The sequence below is a fragment of the Phoca vitulina genome, unplaced genomic scaffold (genome assembly GCF_004348235.1).
Source record: "Phoca vitulina isolate PV1807 unplaced genomic scaffold, GSC_HSeal_1.0 scaffold9, whole genome shotgun sequence".
Lineage (NCBI taxonomy): Eukaryota > Metazoa > Chordata > Mammalia > Carnivora > Phocidae > Phoca > Phoca vitulina.
Window position 1 is genome coordinate 5201342 of NW_022589712.1, and position 20512 is coordinate 5221853.

At 46.6% G+C, this 20512-nt stretch overlaps 1 pseudogene; it reads left to right on the top strand.

Moving 5' to 3' along the window:
• Nucleotides 1-634: 634 nt before the first annotated feature.
• On the top strand, nt 635-1666 carry LOC116634744 (annotated as a pseudogene).
• The last annotated feature ends 18846 nt before the right edge of the window (nt 1667-20512 follow it).

Genomic DNA, 20512 nt, shown 5'->3' on the forward strand with positions numbered 1-20512 from the left:
ATCTTTGTTCTCTCCCTCTGCCTTGCTCTAGTTCATTGGTATCTTAAAGAAAAGAGTTTATACACTTCTCTGGTGCTGATATTTGTCAGTGCTGCCAGGGGACACTTCTAGATCATCTGGCTCTGGTGGCCAGCAGAGCTTATATTTGCAATCCCAGATAACTATATACATTTGCATTCTCTAAAAGCTACTGCCAGAGGGTCTGGCTTCCAATCAGCCTGAATCTAGGTGCTAAATGAGATCCCCTCCCCTTTGGGGACAATGACTGGTCTTGGCATACCCTCAACTACTGGGAGCTATTAAAAATAAAATAGGCTGCTTGGACAATGACCAAGATTTGAGAGACAACCACCAACAGCTAGGGCAGGGTTGAATGATAAGGTTCTTTTCCTACACAATGCCAACACTTAAAGATTAGGAGAGATGGCAATGCCATCTAAGGCATAGAAACTAACAGAGTCAAGCAAAATGAAGAAACAGAGGAATATGCTCCAAACAAAAGAACAAGATAAGATCCCAAAAAATAAGTATTAGTGAAATAGAGATAAGTAATTTACCTGATAAAGAGTTCAAAGTGATGATCATGAAGATACTCAGCAAACTCAGGAGAAGAATGGATAAACGCAGTGAGAATTTTAACAGAGAGATGGAAAATATAAGAAATTTCCAAGCAGCTTTCCAAGCTGCTCAGGGAAGGGTCCATACAGCATTGTTTTGCAAAGGGAAACTTTCACAAAGTCCAGAGTCCTTGATATCCTGCAAATGAAGGAGGAGGATGTCCTCAAATTCCTTGCAGCAGGAACCCATTTAGGTGGCACCAACCTTGACTTTCAAATGGAACAGTACATCTACAAAAGGAAAAGTGATGGTATCTACATCGTAAATCTGAAGAGAACCTGGGAGGACCTTCTGCTGGCAGCTCATGTCATCATTGCCATTGAAAACCCAGCTGATGTCAGTGTCATATCGTCCAGGAATACTGGCCAACGAGCTGTGCTGAAATTTGCTGCTGCTCCAGAGCCACTCCTATTGCCAGCCGCTTCACTCCTGGAACCTTCACTAACCAGATCCAGGCAGCCTTCTGGGAGCCGAGACTTCTGGTGGTTACTGATCCCAGGGCTGACCACCAGCCTCTTACAGGGGCGTCCTATGTTAACCTGCCTACCATTTCTCTGTGTAACACAGACTCTCCTCTGTGCTATGTGGACATTGCCATCCCTTGCAACAACAAGGGAGCTCACTCAGTGGGTCTGATATGGTGGATGCTGGCCAGGGAAGTCTGCGCATGCATGGCACCATTTCCCGTGAACACCCATGGGAGGTCATGACTGATCTCTACTTCTACAGAGATCCTGAAGAGATTGAAAAGGAAGAGCAGGACGCTGCTGAAAAGGCTGTGACCGAGGAGGAACTTCAGGGTGAATGGACGGCTCCAGCTCCTGAGTTCACTGCTACTCAGCCTGAAGTCGCACACTGGTCTGAAGGCATGCAGGTGCCCTCAGTACATATTCAGCAATTCCCTACTGAAGACTGGAGCACCCAGCCGACCACTGAAGACTGGTCTGCAGCTCCCACTGCTCAGGCCACTGAATGGGTAGGAACAACGACTGAGTGGTCTTAAGCTGCTCTTCCACAAAGGCAAACAAAATGGAAATAGAAATGGAAAGGGTTGACGGAAAATAAACAGTTTGTAAAAGTCAAAAAAAAAAAAAAAAGAAATTTCCAAGCAAACTGAATAATACAATACAATAATACAGTAATCGAACTAAAAATATACTAAAAGGGTTCAAGAGCAGACAGGATGAAGAAAAAAAAAAGGATCAGTGACATCACCCAATCAGAAGAGCAAAAAGCAAAAAGAATGAATAAAAGTTAAGATAACTTAGGGGACTTATGGGATAATCTCAAGCACAATAAAAGTCACATTATAGAAGTCCCAAAAGGAAAAAAGAGAGATAAAGAGACAGAAATTGTTTGAAGAAATGTTGGCTGAAATTTCCCTAACCAGGGGAAAGAAATAGACATCCAGATCCAGGAATTCCGGAGAGTTCAAAAAAAGGTGAACCCAAAGAGAAACACACCAAGTTACATTATACTTCAATGTCAAAAGTTAAAGACAAAGAGAGAATCTTAAAAGAAGCAAGAGAAAAACAATTTGTTATGTACAAGGAAACCATCATGAGACTGTTAGCAGACTTTTAGCAGAAACTTTGCAGGCCAGAAGAAAGTGACACTGTATATTCAAAGTGCTAAAAGAAAAAATTTCCAACCAAGGGTACTTTATCCAGCAAAGTTATCATTCAGAATTGAGGAAAAGATAAGAGTTTCCCAGAAAAACAAAAGCTAAAGGAGTTATCACCAATAAACTGTTCTTAAAGGGACTTCTTTAAGCCAAAAAGAAAGGATACTAAATAGAAACGAGAAAATGTATGAAAGAATAAATCTAACTGGAAAGGTAAATTTACAGTAAAGGTAGTAGATTAATCACTCATAAAGCTAGTATGAAGGTTAAAAGATGAAGTAGTAAAAATAATTGTAACTATAGTAATTAAGGGATACACAAGATAAAAAGATATTAAATGTGACAACAAAAACAAAAGACATGGAGGGAGTAGTAAGGTTGAGCTTTACAATGGGAATATAAAATGGGGTAATGGATGGGGAAGAGCTTTAGAAAGCATTAGAAACTTAAGTTTTTATCATCTTCAAGTAGATTGTTATAAATATAAATTTTTATATGCAAGCCTCATTTCAAATATCAAGCAAAAACCTATAATAGATACACAAAAGATAATGAGAAAGGACTCTAAGCATACCACTAAAGAAAGTCATCAAACCACACACGAAGAGAGCAAAAGGAAATAAAGGAACAGAGGAACTACAGACAGCCAGAAAACAATTCACAAAATGGCAATAAGTACATACCTATCAATAATTACTTTAAATGTAAGTGTACTAATTCCCCAATTAAAAGACATACAGTGGCTGCATGAATGTAAAAAAAAAAAAAAAAAAAAAAACAAGACCCATCTATACGTTAACTACAAGAGACTCACTTCAGATATAGGAACATAGTGAGACCGAAAGTGAAGGGAAGGGGAAAAATTTCCATGCAAATTAAAACCAAAAGAAAGCTGGGGTAGACATATCAGACAAAAAAGAAGTTAAACAAAGACCGTAATAAGAGACAAAGCAGTGCATTACATAATGATAACAGGGTCAATCGAACAACGGGACATAACATTTGTAAATATTTATGCACCCAACATAAGAGCACCTAAATATACAAAGCAAATATTAACAGATCTAAAGGGAGAAATAGACAGCAATACAATAATAGTAGGAGATTTTAATACCCCACTTACATCACTGCATAGATCATCCAGACAGAAAAATCAATAAGGAAACATCGGTCTTAAACAACATGTTACACCAGATGGACTTCATAGATATATACAGAACATTCTATCCAAAAGCAGCAGAACACATTCTTCTCAAGTACACATGGAACTTTCTCCAGGATACATCATATGTCAAGCTACAAAACAAGTCTTAAAAATTTTAAGGAAATTGAAATCATATCAAGCATCTTTTCCAACCACAGTAGTATGAAACTAGAAATCAATCACAAGAAGAAAACTAGAAAGGTCCCAAATATGTGAAGATTAAACACCATGCTACTGAACAACCAATGAGTCAATGAAGAAATCAAAAGTGAAATTAAAAAAACACCTTGAGGCAAATTGAAAATGGAAACACAACATACCAACATTATGAAATGCACCAAAAGCAGTCCTGAGAGGAAGTTCATAGTGACAAATGCCTACCTAGAGAAACAAAAAAAAATTTTCAAATAAACCAAACTTTACACCCCCAAGGAACTAGGAAAAGAACAAATGAAGCTCAGTTAGTAAAAGGAAGGAAATAACAAAGATCAGAGCAGAAATACATGATTGAGGGACTAAAAAGACAATAGAAAAGATCAATGAAATCAAGAGCTGGTTTAGAAAATAGGAACAATATTAACCTTTAGCTCAACTCACCAAGAAAAAAGAGAGAGGACTCAAATAAAACAGAAATGAAAGAGAAGATGCTACAACTGATGCCACAGAAATACAAAGGATCACAAAAGGCTACTATGGAAAATTAATTATATGCCAATAAATTGGACAGGCTAGAAAAAATGGATAAATTCCTAGAAACATACAACCTTCCAAGACTGAATCATGAAGAAATAGAAAATTAGAATAGACCAATTACTAGTAAGGACATTAAATCAGTCATTTTAAAACTCCCTACAAACAAAAGTTCAGGACCAGACAGCTTGACTGGTGAATTCTACTCAACATTAAAAGAATTAATACCAATCCTTCTCAAGCTGTTCCAAAAAATAGAAGAAGGAGGAAACACTTTCAAACTCATTTTACGAGGCCAGCATTACCCTGACACCAAAACCAGACAAGGACACTGCAAGCAAAGAGAACTACAGGACAATATCCTTGATGAACATAGATGTAAAAATCCTCAACAAAGTATTAGCAAACTGAATTCAACAATATATTAAAAGGATAATACACCGTAATCGAGTAGGATTTATTCCAGGGATGCAAGGATGGTTCAACATCTGCAAATCAGTCAATGCGATCCACCACATTAACAAAATGAAGGATAAAAATCATATGAACATCTTAATGACTGTGCTGAGATGCAGAAAAAGCATTTGGCAAAATTCAACATCTATTTATGATTAAAAAAAAAAATTGTCACATAGAAGACTCCTTGCATTCGAAGTGCTCACTGCTCTGGTGGCCCAGCCAGCATCTGGTGCTGTGGGGCAAGAGATGGCCCTGGAAAATATAAGGGCATGGAGAGATAGCATTTTCCACAGGAACTCATGTTTCTCTTTTTCATCCCCATACCCATGTTTCAGGTAAGGACACTGTAATTCAATAAAAGTAAAACAACTTATCCAAGGTCCCAATTTTTGACTCCTTTACCTCATGCATGAAATCAGACATAATACCATAAAATATAGGTGTTTAAGATATATGGATAGTATGACCTTCTTACTGCTGCCCTAGAGATAAGGTGAGTAAATAGTGAATTAATGAGAAGCTCACAGACAAGGCATTTGCTTTCACACAACTCATTGAACGGATAATTACAGCACATCAGCTACGGGATAGGTATTAGGCTGAGAACTGGGGATTGAACAGAGGACAAAACCTGCCATCAAAGAGTTTACAGAGTGTGACTGGGGAAAGAGAAGTAAGACCAGCGACTGTGCTGCAGGCCTCCATACTGCTCACGTGATTCCTCAGAAAGGACACGGGTCCCCTCACTTGTGGGAACTAGAAAGTCCTATAACTTGCATCCAGAGAGTCTAGACTGTGGAAAATTTGGCCTGAAAGGCAAGTTATGATTCTTGGAAGACACCTAAACAGAATCCTTCAGAAGTCTAAGATTTTACTGCTTACAAGCAAGATTATCTATCTCCCCTACTTCTAAGGTTAAAATCAAAATTCTTTTGCCTGTTACCACTGACATTTTAAGAAAATTAAATTTTCTTAAAAGGCCAAAATGCAGAGAAGTGAGGGACTGGAGCGTACAAGGAAGGAAGATGGACAAGACCCTTGATTCATGTTTTGGAATCATAAAATGCAAACTGAAATCAATGCAGAACTTCAGGTGCCCTCAAATATCACCACTGGGGAACTCTAAGGGATTAGAAGCAGCCTCTCTTCAAAGACAAGGCCTCCAGCTGTTCATGCAGGGACTTCACGAAGCATCATGGGAGCTAGTGTGGCCCACGCCACACGGTGAGCCCTGGACTGATTCCAGGTCACGTCCCAGTCCCGCCCTTTCTTGGTCCACATCAAACCCCAGCTCCTGAGGGCTGAGATTTTCTGTCTGTAAAGCCTTGCCTTGGTGTAGTAAATACGTGCTGAGGACAGCCTTGCTTTTCAAGCACTTACTCTCACCTACTTTCCTTCATCCATATCTCCCAAAAATAATCCTTGGGCCCCCAGCCCCAGGATCTGCCTTTGGCCCTTCCTGGCAGACCTGTTCTGCAGAGATGGACGTACCTCTTCTGAGCGGCCCTGACTCTCCTCCACCCTGAGAAATCACTCCAATTTCTGAGCCCAAAGCCCTCCAAACATCTTCCTTTCTCGCCGCACCTGGTGTGGGCCTGGTCCACAGCCCTTGGGAACGTAGAGAGTGTGATCCTTGCACCTCTAGGCATCCCTGTCCTCCCCTCTCCCCACTGAATCGGCTCTGACGTGAGCATCGTGCAAGTTCCTATGTTCACACCCATGAGGCTATCAGCCCACCTGCCAGGAACCCGTGGTCGCCCAGTCAACACTGCTGTGAAGGGGGGTTCTGCCCACTGCTCAGGGGCTGAAGTGCTGTGTTCTTCACTCACATATCTAGCTCAGACTCACAGGCGGCTCCCGGACAGATCATGCCTGAGGAAACCCATGGGAATACAGATAAATCAATCACAGTGATGACCCACAGCATCCATCTACTCCTGCCTCAAGCAGCCCCTGTCCCTGTGTCACTGCTCCAGCCCTGAACAAATGACAGAAGCCCCAGCCCTGAACAAATGACAGAACACACAAAGCAGCACACAGACCTGTGCACCCGTGTGCAGACCAGAAGGCCCTCCCTGGAGAAGCCCCCTCGTGCCTCACGATCCATCAGCCCTGCTGACAGCCACCAAGCCAGACGGCTCTGAAATTTAATAATGAGGGCAATTCACTAAAACCCTCTCTCAGAATAGTCTTCAGACCTCCTCTCAGTTAAAAGAAGCATAGGACATGAAAGAAGAAAAAAATGAAGATTTCCAGTCTAGGCTATTTTAAAGCCTCGGTGTTTTTAGTAAATATTTACTTCCTCCCAATTTCCGTAGGGGTAAAAATCAATACAACTAGGTTCTGCAGAAGACTCCTTACTCCAACCGTGGGGAGTCTAGTTTCCTTTCAGAAAATCCATGCTCATGCCGGGGTTTGCCCTGACAGAGACCCGGTGACCACATGGACTTGTTTTAAAGGGAAACACGCAGAGAAAGGAAAGAACAAGGGAGGAAAATATGCCAGGTCCCTAACTCGTGTTTCTAAGTTTTAGGATACAAACTAAAATTTATGCTAGGCCTCTTAGCAAAGGCTTCCCCACTGGAAGTTCAGAAACACAAGAAACTTTCTCTTGGATGTTCTGAACTCAGAAAAACATGAACGTCACCAGACGCCCATTGAGACTTTTGAATCCTGAAAGACCTCGCTCCTCCACGTGGGGTCTTCCCAGCAGGCCTGGCAGTACAGGATTTAGTCTGCATGTCCCGCTTAATCAGAGATCTCTCTTTCGGACGAGCGGGCCAGAGGTTCAGCACCAAGGGTAACCACTCTACGAAACCTCAGTCAGCCTGGGAAATTAGTGAGCTGTGAGTCCTCCATACTAACGGAAGAAAACGCAGACCAAAGCAGCCTCCTGATTGTTGACTGAAGCTAATGGGAACTGATAAATTGCTTCCTGTCCCACTGGGCAAGACATCTACCAAATTTTAAGTTTTAATTGTATGAGAAATTACTTCTGCAATTCAGCCAGCAAGAGCACATCTAACTGTGTTTTTTTAATCTTATCAGAGTGTGACAAAAATCAGAAAATTCATAGCTTTGTGGCAGCCACATATGAATGCACAAGTTTAGAGAATTTTAATGTATGAATGCAACCTGCATATTTGCTGGGCTCATCCAAGAGTATAGGATTCTCAGATCGCTGCAAGGTAGCTTATAAAATCCCATTAATTTCCTGCCTAAAGGAACATCGAGCAAGATTCCTCTCCAGACGACACAGGCCCATTTCTCCAGAGCACTCAGGTGGGCCCTTCCCTTCGGGTTCTCATCTTTCAAAGTTGTTCTGAGGCTCAGTGTCTAGGAGGGGTGTCCTTCTAGGTCAAAGCCCAGAATGGAGGCTTTCCATCAATAGGGGTGCATATTTTTGCAGAAAATATGCACCCCTGCCCTCTCTGGGAGTCCCTGCCATTCCGTTAGGACTCAACGTTGTGTAGAAGCCTAAGGTGAGACAGAATCTACTTCACCAGCTTCCAGATCATCACACATTTTCCCTAAAAGCCATCACCAGACACACTCTTCCAGCAGCACAGGCTGAGTGCATGAGTGTATCTTGTGTTTCTAGGGATTGATAGATGAGTTAGGAGGTAAAGAACAAAGCAAAATAATGACGGGCAACATTCATCGAGTACTTATATATGTCAGGCGCTGCGCCATGCTCTTTGCCTGAATTAATTCAGTAACCATCCCCACAACCCTTTGGGGTAGAGAGTGTCGCCAATCCCATTTTACAGATTAGGAAGCTGAGGCAAGAGAGGGCTGGGAGGTACCTGAGGTCAATAGCTGGTGAGGAGCAGAGCCGGGCTAGGAGCCCATTCTCCCAACCTGCACACCTGCTCCAGACAGCGGGGTCACCTGAATGTGCTTCTCGTCCAGTGTGTTTGGGTCTCTCTTTCCCTTTTGGTGCATTTTAGGCACTTTCTAATTCATATCTGGGGTCAGGAGCCGCTTCTGATAGATGGTCACACCCAGGCCCCCGAGAAGGAGGACAGCAACCTGAAAGTCCTCCTTGGGCCCGAAGAGAACTGTGTACGGAACCTGACTCACGCCCTCCCCCCACCCCCTACCCCCCGGCGCTGGCACTGAGACTCAGGTGTCTCTTTTTCAAGATTTATTTATTTATTAGAAGGGGGAGGGGCAGAGGGTGAGGGAGAGAGAAACTCTCAAGCAGACTCCCCACCTAGTACAGAGCCTGATGTGGGGCTCGATCTCACAACCCTGAGATCGTGACCTGAGCCAAAACCAAGAGTCGGACGATTAACTAACTGCACCACCCAGGCTTCCCTGGAGTATCTCTTACTGTGGCACAGCCTTGCCTATGATGTGGGGCAGGGACTCACTCTACTGAAGGCTGGGGAGGGCAGGGAGACGTCCTGCAAACCCACTTAGCATGTGGATATCTCAGGAGCTGCCCCACTGCCCAGGCTGGACTGCAGTCCACGCAGACACCAGACATCTCCAAGTGCCTGCAGGTCTCCCAACCTGAGACTCTGCTCTAGAATCTTCATGCAAATGAGATCTTTCATGTTGTCTCGGAGTTGGTAAGAAATCAAGTAGAAGATTATTTTTCTTCCATGGTTCAGAGCTTGAAAATTAAACAAATTCGGAAGCTGATAAACTCAAATAACAAGAAGAAAATGTTCAAGAAGAGGAAGTCAGACTGAAAATGCTAAAGGATGTTACAGTTGAAAGAATTATAAAGTTTTCAAATTCAGAAGGGACCATAGAGAATATTAATCTGACTTCCTCGTTTTATAGGTCAGGACACCAAGATCTGACGTATAAAGTAGATCTTCTCGGCGGAAGCAGCAAAGCCGGGGTCTGACGCAGGGCTTCTCCTGCAAGCTCAAGGCAACTTCCACTCAACCACATGCCTCTCAAAAGAGATGTAGCCTTTGAGATCAGGGCTCATATTTTCTGAGGTATTGCTGTTTTCTTTAAGGAATAACTTATTTATTAACATCTCTATGTTGAATATTTATTAAGCAATTGTGATGTGCCCAGCAGCCCAAGGCATCATGAAGATGACATTAATTATGAGAAGTATAAAAATGTTACATATGGGATTTTATCAGGTCTTTATTTGTGTGATGACCACAGTCAAGATCGAGAACAATTTATCACAACAATCCCTTGTACTGCCCGGTGGTGGAACTAAATGCAGACACGCACGCACACAGAACAGCCTGGGGTGAAACCAGAGAGCTGAGTAAGGCCAATGGGTTGTGTCCATATCTGTTTCCTGGGTGGAATGTGGTTACGCAAGTGCTGTAAGTATGTAATAACACTGGGAGGAATAGATGAAGGGTATACGTATCTATCCATATAATTTCTTAAAGCTACATGAGAATCTACAATTATCTCAAAATAAAATGTTTTAAAATGGTCAAAATCCAGAGCACTGACACCACGAAATGCTGGTGAGGATGCAGAGCCACGGGAACTCTCATTCACTGCTGGGGGTGGTGTGTGGTGTGCAATGAGGTGCAGCCACTTTGGAACAGTTTATGAGTTTCTTACAAAACGAAACATACTCTCACCATGTGATCCAGTGATCACACTGCTTGCATTTACCCCGAGGAGTTGAAAACTTACGTCCACAAAAAACCTGCCCATAAATGTTTATAGCAGCTTTAGTCATAACTGCCCCAACTTGGAAGCAACCGAGACGTCCTTTAGTTGGTGAATGGATAAATAAACAGTGGTCCATCCAGACAATGGTGGAGCTATCAGGCCATGAAATGGCATGGAAGAAACTTAAATGCATGTTGCTAAGACAGAGAAGCCAGTCTGTAAAGGCTACACACTACATGATTGCATCTATACAACATTCTGGAAAAGGCAAAACTACGGAGACCACGAAAGATCTGTGGTTGCAGAGGGTAGGGGTTGAGGGAAGGGTGAATAGATGCAACACGGGATTTTTAGGACAGTGAAAATAATCTGCATAATACCATAATACATATCATTATGCATTTGTCCAAACCCATAGAATGTGCACCAAGAGTGAACCCCTAATAGAAACTGGACTTTGGGTGATGATGATGTGTCGATGTGCGTTCAGCAGTTGTAACAATGTCCCACCCTGGTGAGGGATGCTGATCATGGGGAGGCTGTGCATGTGGGGTCAGAAGGGTATAGGAGAACTCTCTGTACCTTCCACTCAATTTTGTTGTGAACCTATAGCTGCTCTAAACAATAAAATCTTTAAAACTATATTACTTAAGTGTCAGGATTGGTCAAGACTGTAATGGTCTGAAGTAATTTCATGTCGACCATCTCAGTTTCTAAGCAAACCTACCCTACCCTGCAGGTGGGGTCGCTCTTAGTACCTGGAGCCTAGCGTGCACCACGCACCTCGAGTGCTGCAGAGATCCTGGGCATGAGCAGCTCTGTGAGGGCTCGAGGAGATGGGAAGGAGGCATGGGAAAAGCTGGATTCCGAGGACAGGCAGGACTGAGAGAGGTCCAGCTAATCTCATGGTCGGAGATGCACAAGCAGATGTGGGGCAGGAAGGAGCTTGGGGTCTAGGTGATGAGGAGGAGGCTACTCCGGAAGCAGATGGAGAGAAGGCTGGAGGGGAGAGCGAGGAGAGAGGGATATACACAAGGTTGAGAGTTTCAATTGAAGTCTAAGGGAGATAAAAATGAAGACCCACCAATTTAGCTGTTTTCTGACTGTTAAAAGCAGAACCCTGATTTCACAGAAAACCTTCCAAAGAGCCTGCTCCATGCGACAGGCAGTGATAAAGCTTCTCAGGTTTAATGCAAAGGTACCTCCCTAGCAGGGCATCCCCAGCCGAGGTGCCCCAGATCCCTGTGCACAGCCTCAGGCGGCCTCAGAACTTCACACTCCAAGGTGTGAAGGAGCAGAGGGTCGGGAGGCAGTCCCCAGGGCTCCCTGCTCGGTCCCTGGTGCTCACTGTGGAGAAGCCCTGCAAACTCGCCAGATCTCAACTTCCTCCTTTCCAAAAGGAGGAAGAGCTCTACCACTCTCACGGGACAGAACAGGTGCCCCGGCACCGAGAAGAACCTTGGGGGCGCCCAGCTACACACAACTTTGGCTTCTACTGGTCAGGCTAGGGACAGGATTACAGAGAAAGCTGATGGACGGAAATCACCCAAACATCAGAAGCATGGAAACTTCGTCTGGGGGAGCCGAACTGGTAGAACCAAAAGGTAACGGGGAGACTGCTCAGCTCCACTGCTCCATTTTGCAGATGAGAAAGCCACAGTCAAAAGGAGGTCAGAAAGAAAGAAGAGAAAGAGAAAAGGATCTGGATGTTTCCAATTTGTCAGTAAACTAGGAGCTCAGGTCACTGTCTTCACTCATGTGATATCCTTTCATGTAAATTTAAACATGTGCCCGATGAGAGAAACATTATTCACTGGCAGCAAAATAAGAGAAATGAGATCCAAAAATCACCCAAGATTTCTGCCCTTGTACGCTTCCTGACATTATATAATTTGCTGAGGGGGTGGGACACAGAACTGATTTGTTAAATTTCTATTTAACTTTATAATCATGTTCTTTCTACTTCTACAGAAGGATTTGAGGCTGCAATCAAAGCTCAGGCACTTAGGTCAAAGTAACGAGAATAAAGTAAAAATCAGAAGGAAAGGACATAGGTAGGAGGGAGGGGATAAACAGCATGGAGAATTTGGGCGGAGACGACTTCAGCTTCCGAGCACAGACTTAGCTCTGAGCTTCCCGGTAGCCCAGGCAAACAGGGCAACAGCATGACTCCCATCATGCAGCTCTGGGAGTGGGAAAACACCTGTTTGGTGCTGCTATAGCTGAGACCTTCTAGAAATTAACTCAGCAAGTGCTCAGAGGCAAAGAAACAGAAGGCCACTACCAAACGGAGCACCCACTCCGTGCTGAGCCCCATGCTGGTGGCATCAGCCTCTCCAGGATATTTAGTTGAATTCTGACAACAGCAATGCCGTGAGATTAGATGCTTAGGACAGACTCACGGACAGTAGTGGACCTGGGGTTTGAAACCTGAGCTGTGTGTGAGAGGCTTGACAGAAGGCCCAGCGCTTGCTATCTACTTTATGGGGAAGCAAGGAAATTAATTCACTCGTACACCCTCATGCATAAATAAAATCACAAAATCATAAATAAATAATACTAAAACCCTTGCTCTGGAGCTCATGACATTTGGGTTTATTTGGAAGGCCGCATATGCCCAGGCGAAGGGCCAGGAGCGTGGAGGGATCTCAGCTCACATTCCCCACTGCCTACATCTAATTGATAAGCAAACCTGCCCGCGCTTCTCCTGTAATTCCTCACCTCCTCCTCGCCTCCCCGCTGTTCCTGCCTTGGCTCAGCCCTTCATCTGCGCTCCCCACACCCAGCCCCAGGCACGTCCTCAAGGAGGGAGCCTGGCCGCAGGACACCCACCGGCCCTGGGGCCAATGGTCTAGGCCAACCCTGGTCATGAGTGCGTGACCTCGAACGAGTGGCCTGCCCTCTCTGAGCTTATCTGTGGTCTAGTCATGGGGATGATGATGTGATGACTGCCTCGTGGAGGCCACAGGTTCTAGTGCACACAAAGCTTAGAGGCCTCCAAGGAAACGGGTTCCATGCCCGTCAGCGGGGACAGCCTCAGCCTCACACCCTTCTTGCTGTCGGGGCAAATTATGAAAGCACACACCTGAGCCATGTAGTGCCTTGCCAGATGGCCTGGACCAGGCCCCACTGCTTCCCAGACGAAGTCCAGAGCTCTCAGACGGAGTTCCAGGCCCCCCTGGCCTGCACGGGCCCTCCATCCGGGCCCTCACCATCCCCTCCTGCCCCAGGCCCCCAGCTCTGTCATTCAGATTCCCCAGCCTTCCTAGTACTGCCTGCTGGCCTGGAACCCCAATTCCTCTGGGAGACACAGCCAGACCGCCACCTGCTCTCTGAGACCGCCCCTCCCCGGGCCCCCGGGAACTTCGACGCTCCGATCTGTCCACCTGGCCCACCGCAGATCACGAGCCCCTGGCTGGCAGGGACCATGCCGCATTCAATGCCCAGGACCATGACTGGCACATAGTAGGTGCTCAGCATATGATGGAAGAGTGACTAGAACGAGCAAGCAAAGTATCCACAGCAGATTCATTCACTCCTGAAGGCCTACTGTGTGCCCGTCACCGCTCAAGGCACTGGGGACACCCAAGCAGTGGAAGGGAGCTCGTGCGAGCAGGGGAGGCAGGTAACAGACGCAGGGGTGGCAGGCTCAGCATGTTTAGGTGGCGGCACATGGGACAGAGACAAAGCAGTGCATAGGTCTCCCGCCTGCTCTAACAAATCACCACAAAGGCAGCAGCTTAAAACAACACACGTGCATCGTCTTGCAATGCAACGAGCCCAAAGTCCGACGTGATCTCCCTGAGCTAAAACCAAGGGCTCAGGCAGGGCTGCATTCCTCCCAGAGGCTCCAGGGGAAAAACCCATCCTTGCTTTCCCTAGCTTCCAGAGGCGCCCACATGCCTCAGCTTGCAGCCGCGTCTCCAAATCATTCCCTCCACCCCTGCTTCCACCCCATATCTTCTCTGACTCTGACCCTCCACCTCCTCTTGGAAGGACCTTGTGAGTACATTGGATAACCCAGGACAATATCTCCATCACCGATCCACAGCTCAATCACACTGGAAGTCCCTTTACCACATGAGGTGACATAGTCTAGGTTCTGGGGATTAGGACGCGCACATCTCTAGGGGGCTACTCTTCTGCCCACTGTGAGCAGAAAGGGAGAGATGAATTTGGGGGGAGGAGAAGTCACCATTTTGTAAGATGTCACAGGGCAGGCCTCCCTGAGAAGATGCCTCTGGAGGAAAGCCCTGTGGTCCAGGAGGAAGTGGGCTGGGCAGACACTGGGGGACCCACCCCACCGAGTCCTGCCTCCGGTGGGCCTACCATGCACAGGGAACAGTGAGGGGCCTGGGACAAGAGCGGGGGCCAGAAGGTGGGCCTAGCCAGGTACGGTTAAATGCAGGACACCAGACAAGAGAGGGCAAAGTGGAAGCAGAAACACCCATGTCAGACCTCATTTAATCTCTGTAACATGCCCAGGAATGAAAACTCTAGCCTCCAAGTTACACGGTTAGTGGGTGCCTCAGCCAGCCTCCCCAACTGACGGCTTGACACCCCCGGCTTGTGGAAACACCATGAAATCGGGACAGTTGATGCTGTTTTATAATTGGCAAATCAGCACAGGAGTGCGAGCATCTACTCAAGCCCATGTTGGATTCGCAGGCCCTCCCCTGTCTTCTGAGGAGCCCGAGGCCCACGGAGTGGCAGGAGCAGGTTTCTACGGCTCTTGCAAAGCCACAGGTGCTATTTCAGGTCTGCTCATCTCCCTGATGGGTCCACCGAGTCCCTGAGGATAATTAGTCCTGAATTCAGGGAACAGATTTATCTCACACTGGGAATTGTCCAGCAAATGCCTCTTCCGATGGAACTCATTTAAGAGAGGGCAAAAACAGTCCCAAAGGACAATTAATACGTTTTTCATCTTGGAGTAATTTCCAGCAGGAGTCACGGCCAAAGGCACAGACCCACCCTCCCTGCAGCTGGGAGGGGGCCCTGTTGGTCACGGTCAGTGACACATTTTGAAAGGAAATGTTGTATCCTACAGCTTTGACTGGTGCAGATAATACCTCCCTGAAAAACACATTTCGTCTTTCCAGTTCTGTCTAATCCTTCCCCCCTGAAGCCTAGGTACCGCCTGGCATGTTCTGAGTTGACGTCTGTTGTGCAAAAGAAGAGCTTACTCCACATCATTATAAACGAAGCAAGATAAGCACCAACGGACTTGGTCTGGCTTTTCAGAAAGTAATCAGTGTCAACTCCACCACCTTAACACCTTTCAAATAGACAGTCTGACCGACCCCCCACCCCCATCCCAGTCCTCATAAAAAATCACCTCTGATAAGAGAAATTGCGGGAGGAAGAGAGAATTGGAGAAGAGTCTTTTTTCTGCTTCAGGACCAGAAAGGGCCCCAATTGTGTTGTCCAATCTTCGACCTCCATCCTTCCTCCTCCAGGAAGCTGGGGGAAGAAAGGAGACCCTTTGGGAATGCCCCTAATACCTTCTCTTCGGTTCTGCCACCTGGGCCTGAAGCTCTCCACACAGACTTCTTCACAGCCCTGTGAAGACGGGAGCCTGAGGTTGGATCTCCCTTGCTGGGAAATCAGGCGCTTCCAGGAGAGGAAAGAACATAGTTTTGCCTGTCCCCTGTCGCTGCCGCTCCGTCCTACATGTGTTCTCATCCTCCTCTGTCCCCGTCAAGGTCCCCAGCTGTCCTGCTGCAGCAGAGATCCTAACTGGAATCTGAGAGCCACGATTCCTTAGATCCATCTGACTCTTGGGAAGAAGGTCAACAGTGTGTGAACGCGCCACCTAAAATGACTGGTGTTCTTCGTCACGAAACACATCCAGGTGGGTCGCTGGCATACTGTACCCGTGTGTAGGCCCTGTGTCCACGAGCCGCTGTGGGCCCTGGTGGCCACCTGCTGATGCGTGACAGAGGACCTTGGCCTCCAGCCCATGGCTGTTAGTCCTGCCTCCTCCCCCCGTCGGCTCCTGCCGTGTCTGAGTCCAGCCTGGCCACACTGGGCCTCGATCTAAACCCAGTGTGCACTGAGACTTGCTTGGGCCCGAGGTGTCCTCTAGACCTGTGAGTACATCTTCTCCGTCTTGGAAAGAAAAGTGTCAAGCAGGGTTTCTTAACGGCTGTGCCATGGACGTCGTGGGCTGGAGAATTCTTTGTGGCAGGGCCACAGTATGAGCTGCCAGAGGCTCAGCAGCATTCCTGGCGTCTAGGCACTAGATGACAATGATACCCTCCCCCCCAAGTGGGATGGCAACGAAAACCGTTGAGAACCAGTGGTTTAGGGGAAAGAGAATGAGCAATGATACCAGGAGTGACTCTAAAACAAGGCAATTTGTCTAGAGCTCAAGGATGGTGGTTTGGATCTGTCCTTGGCCGGGTCCTGGATTTGGCCACTTCCACAGACCTCTGTGTGGGGCGAGGGAGGAGGGAAGAAGGCGTCCTTGGGGGAGGGGCTTATGTAGAGCTGGAAGGCGTCACCCGATCCCAACAACCACGGGGAGTCCAGCATCCTGACGTCACCCCTAATGGGAAGTCCTCCCCCTCCAGCCAGGCATGGGCAGAGCGAAGGAGGTCTTAGCTGAACAGGAACGCCACTTTAAACCACACCCTGGGCAAGGACGCAGGCCATCACAGCCTTGCTTGTCCTAGCAGACCAGAAAGCATGTGGTGGCCTGTCCACAGGGCACCGTTTAAAAAAAAAAAAAATCACAGACATACAGTGACATGCTATGAAACCATTTTAAAAATGCAGCAAACCTGTATGTGCTGACATGGAAGGGGCCCGAGACCAATTTGCTAAATGAGAAGATCAAGAGACGGTAGTGTTCATGGTATACTTCCATTTCTACAGAATTAAAACGTGTGTTAAAGTGTATGCATGTGCCAAGAAGCTTTGGGGGGAGACATAAGAGACTGTTGACTGTGGTTGCTTCTGGAGGGCCTGGGCGTCCTCAGTAGAAATGAGATCACTTCCGCTGTGTATGCCCACTCAGATTCTGAATATTTTACCATGTGCATGCATGCTTTGTCAATAAAATAAAATATAGTGAGTTTAAAAATATACGTGTATCCATGTGCATACAAACATATACACACACCCACACTGGACCTTACATTTCTAAAAATAGGGAGAGTAATCTTGGTCAAAGAATAAAATGCTAAGGATGCCCCTTACAATTTTTTCTTAGTAGTTACACTAACTCGAATCCTTCTGCACAAAGAACTATGCCTACAAAACAGGAAACTGATCCAGACTGTCCTTAAAAGGAAAAGGCTACAAGGTGACCGAGGAAAAGGCAATTTTGCTAAAAGAAGTTGGCAACCAAGCTCCATTGGCACAGCCCTGAGGTCTCTTGCCTTTAAATTTAATGCTCTTTTTAAGTCCTCGGTGCATACTAATTCTTGATAAACAAGTTGAAACAGTTGGCGAGTTTTTATGTGACTGTTACATTATCATGAATGCTTACTCAGGATTAAGACACAGTGACACGATAAACTAGGGAATCTGCTCCCTACCAAGCCCACGAGCACTCTGTGCTGGAGGAAAGTCTGACAAGAAGAGGCACGAGAAGGTGAGCAGATTGCACGAAGGATAAGCCCAAAGAGTGCAGCTGTCAATTTATTTGTTTTTAGTCCAGGGAGTAACACCATTTCGTAACTAGCAGCAATCCTGCCGGATTCTATCTTGGCTTCTTCCGAAGTATTGAGATGGAAATCTCTGAGTATATCAAAAAGTCCTATTTTCTGAACCTGGCCACTACCTCTCGAGCTGGTGCCAAATCAATGGGTCAGAGGCCAAGAAGGTAAAGAATTATTAACAAGAAATAAGAACGAGAGGAAGAACATGTGAGTATATTTCTAAAGTCATAATGATTTCTCACATTTTTAGGTAAGTTTTTAGATGTAACTTAAAATTAGAAGTCACCAAATTTCAACAAAATGATCAAGTTTTTAACATTAAGCTGTCTATTTCAAAGTGTGCTTAAAGGTCTTCATAGCAGAAAATTATGATGTATTTTGGAAAAGAAGGGCCTCTGCTTTGGAGGTGTGTGTTTGCTTTGGGTTCATGCCCTACCAGCACCTAATAATAGGAGACAACTAGGTTGTCTGCCTTGGGTAGTAAATTTCTTCAAAGAAAACCAGAATGTTGGCAAGGAAACATACTGGCTGATTAATAGAACATTTCCTGGTTTCCATTCCTGTCTACAGACATTTAATCTCATGAACTATTTCCCACTCTGCAGTTTCAAAAGAATTATTCTACATAGACCTATATGCTCAGAAACACTAAACACGAAGCAAGAACTTCACTCGAAAGCACTGTACGCTGGGCATATCCACAGTCCTTTTATCCGACTTCAAAACAGAGCATCATCATCACTGCCTTTCAGATGAACAAACTGAGGTTCCAAATAGCTCACCCAAGACCACACAGGGCAGAAGCACTGAGACGGGGCCTCGGTCCAGGACTGCGGGGCCCGAGGCACTCCTGAGCACTCACACCGAGGGCACACAGTCCGAGCATCCAGCCCGGCACCCAGCCTCAGCCATGGCCATGGCCACGGCCTGAGGCCTCCCCGATGGAGAGACAGGTGGGGTGTCCTGTCCTCTCCTGGCAGCCCGGGGACTAAGAAGCCTAGAGGCTGTTCCATCCCATAGCACCATGTTTGGCCATCAGTCTGCCCACGTTTCTCACTCCCAGCTCCCTCGCCTTCCCTGGTAGCATCTGTTTCAGCAAGAAGAAAGCCAAGGCAGGTAGGAAAAACCCCACGGAAAGTTCTGGTCTGGCTGACACTTTAGAGCCCCGGGTGGAGCCAGCCGCTGCAGCCTGGGGAAAGTGGGCCTTTTCCAACCAGTGGGCAGCGACCTCCTCCCTCCCAGGGTGACCCAGTGGTTTTCCACCAGTCCTTCATTTGCAGGAGAAGCGGGAAGACCCCAGAGCTGCACCCCAGGCCCCATCACGACAGCGAGGACAAGCGGGGCTCAGAGCACACAGAGGGAAAGGGCCGCCTGTAGTTTCCTACAATTACTCTGTTGCCTCTTCTCCCCACGTCAGGAAAAATGAGGCCATTTAGAAAGTCAGTTGAATAAACTGATGAGCCCAATGGGCCGGAACCACGAAACAGATCGCAAGTTGGTGTAAGTCTTCCCCAGAGGGAAAGGCAGGAAAAATATGGGGAACACTGTACTATCTCGGTTTAGTCTGTGAAGAAAAGTCTCCTACAGAAAAGGGGAACAAGGAAAACTAAAGCCGGCCTCATCCTTTACATTTCCCATTCGCTAGCACCCCTCCTGGCAGGACCCATCAATTTAACTTTTGGATGCCTGGAATCCAGCCAAGAAACGCACGGCTTCCATATGCTCAGCAAAGCGCAGAACAGCAATTCTGCACAGCGACTGGCAGGCACGGGGGTAAATCATGGCAGATCTCTTGGCAGACCCAGTTTCTCCAATTTATTACTTGATTTTGAGAAATCTCCTCCCTGTGCTTGCCTCCCGATCCTGGTCTTGCCGGAGTCAGCAGGGCTCACTGCCCACCCTGAATAATTGTTTTTCTTGGTTCGCTTAGCCCTCACCTGGCCAGATTTCCACCCATCCTATCTATCACATTCAGGCTGTCAAAGCAAGAAGCCAAACATCTCAGTCACAATCTTTCCCGGGCCTGCGTTCCTCCCAGCCCTTGCACTGAGCCAAGAGGTGATAATGGGCAGAAGGCAACGGCCATGGTCGCTGGGCAGACGTGGGATGTGGCCTTGTGTCTCTCGCCTCCCTGCCACTGCCATCTTCCCCTGCCTGCACACGTCCTAGTACACACGCACACATGATACACACACACACCACACACGTGCGCATGCGAGCACACGTGCACCCAGCTCACACCCCACGTGCCCATGCACGTGTCTATGCACATGTGTGAATATATGCACACCCAGACGCACACACCACACGTCCATGCACACACACATGCACACATGGGCACACGCACATACGTATACAAACAGCTACACACACACTACACACTTTTTTGCTGCTTCCCATTCTAAATCAGACTTGGCAGGTCTACACATTGTTCCCACCCGAGACTGGCCCTACCTTGGGCCTCCCAACTTTGTCCAGGTGGGTCCTATGGAAGTGTCCCCTGGTATAAAAAAGCCCAGTATTTAGTGCCCAGCGAGCACCAGGCATGACTGGGCCTTCTTCCAAGCATGGAGGCTACTTGATTTTTTTCCCGTGGAGGTTAGAATGTGTTGAATAAATGAATTGATCGAGTTGCACAAA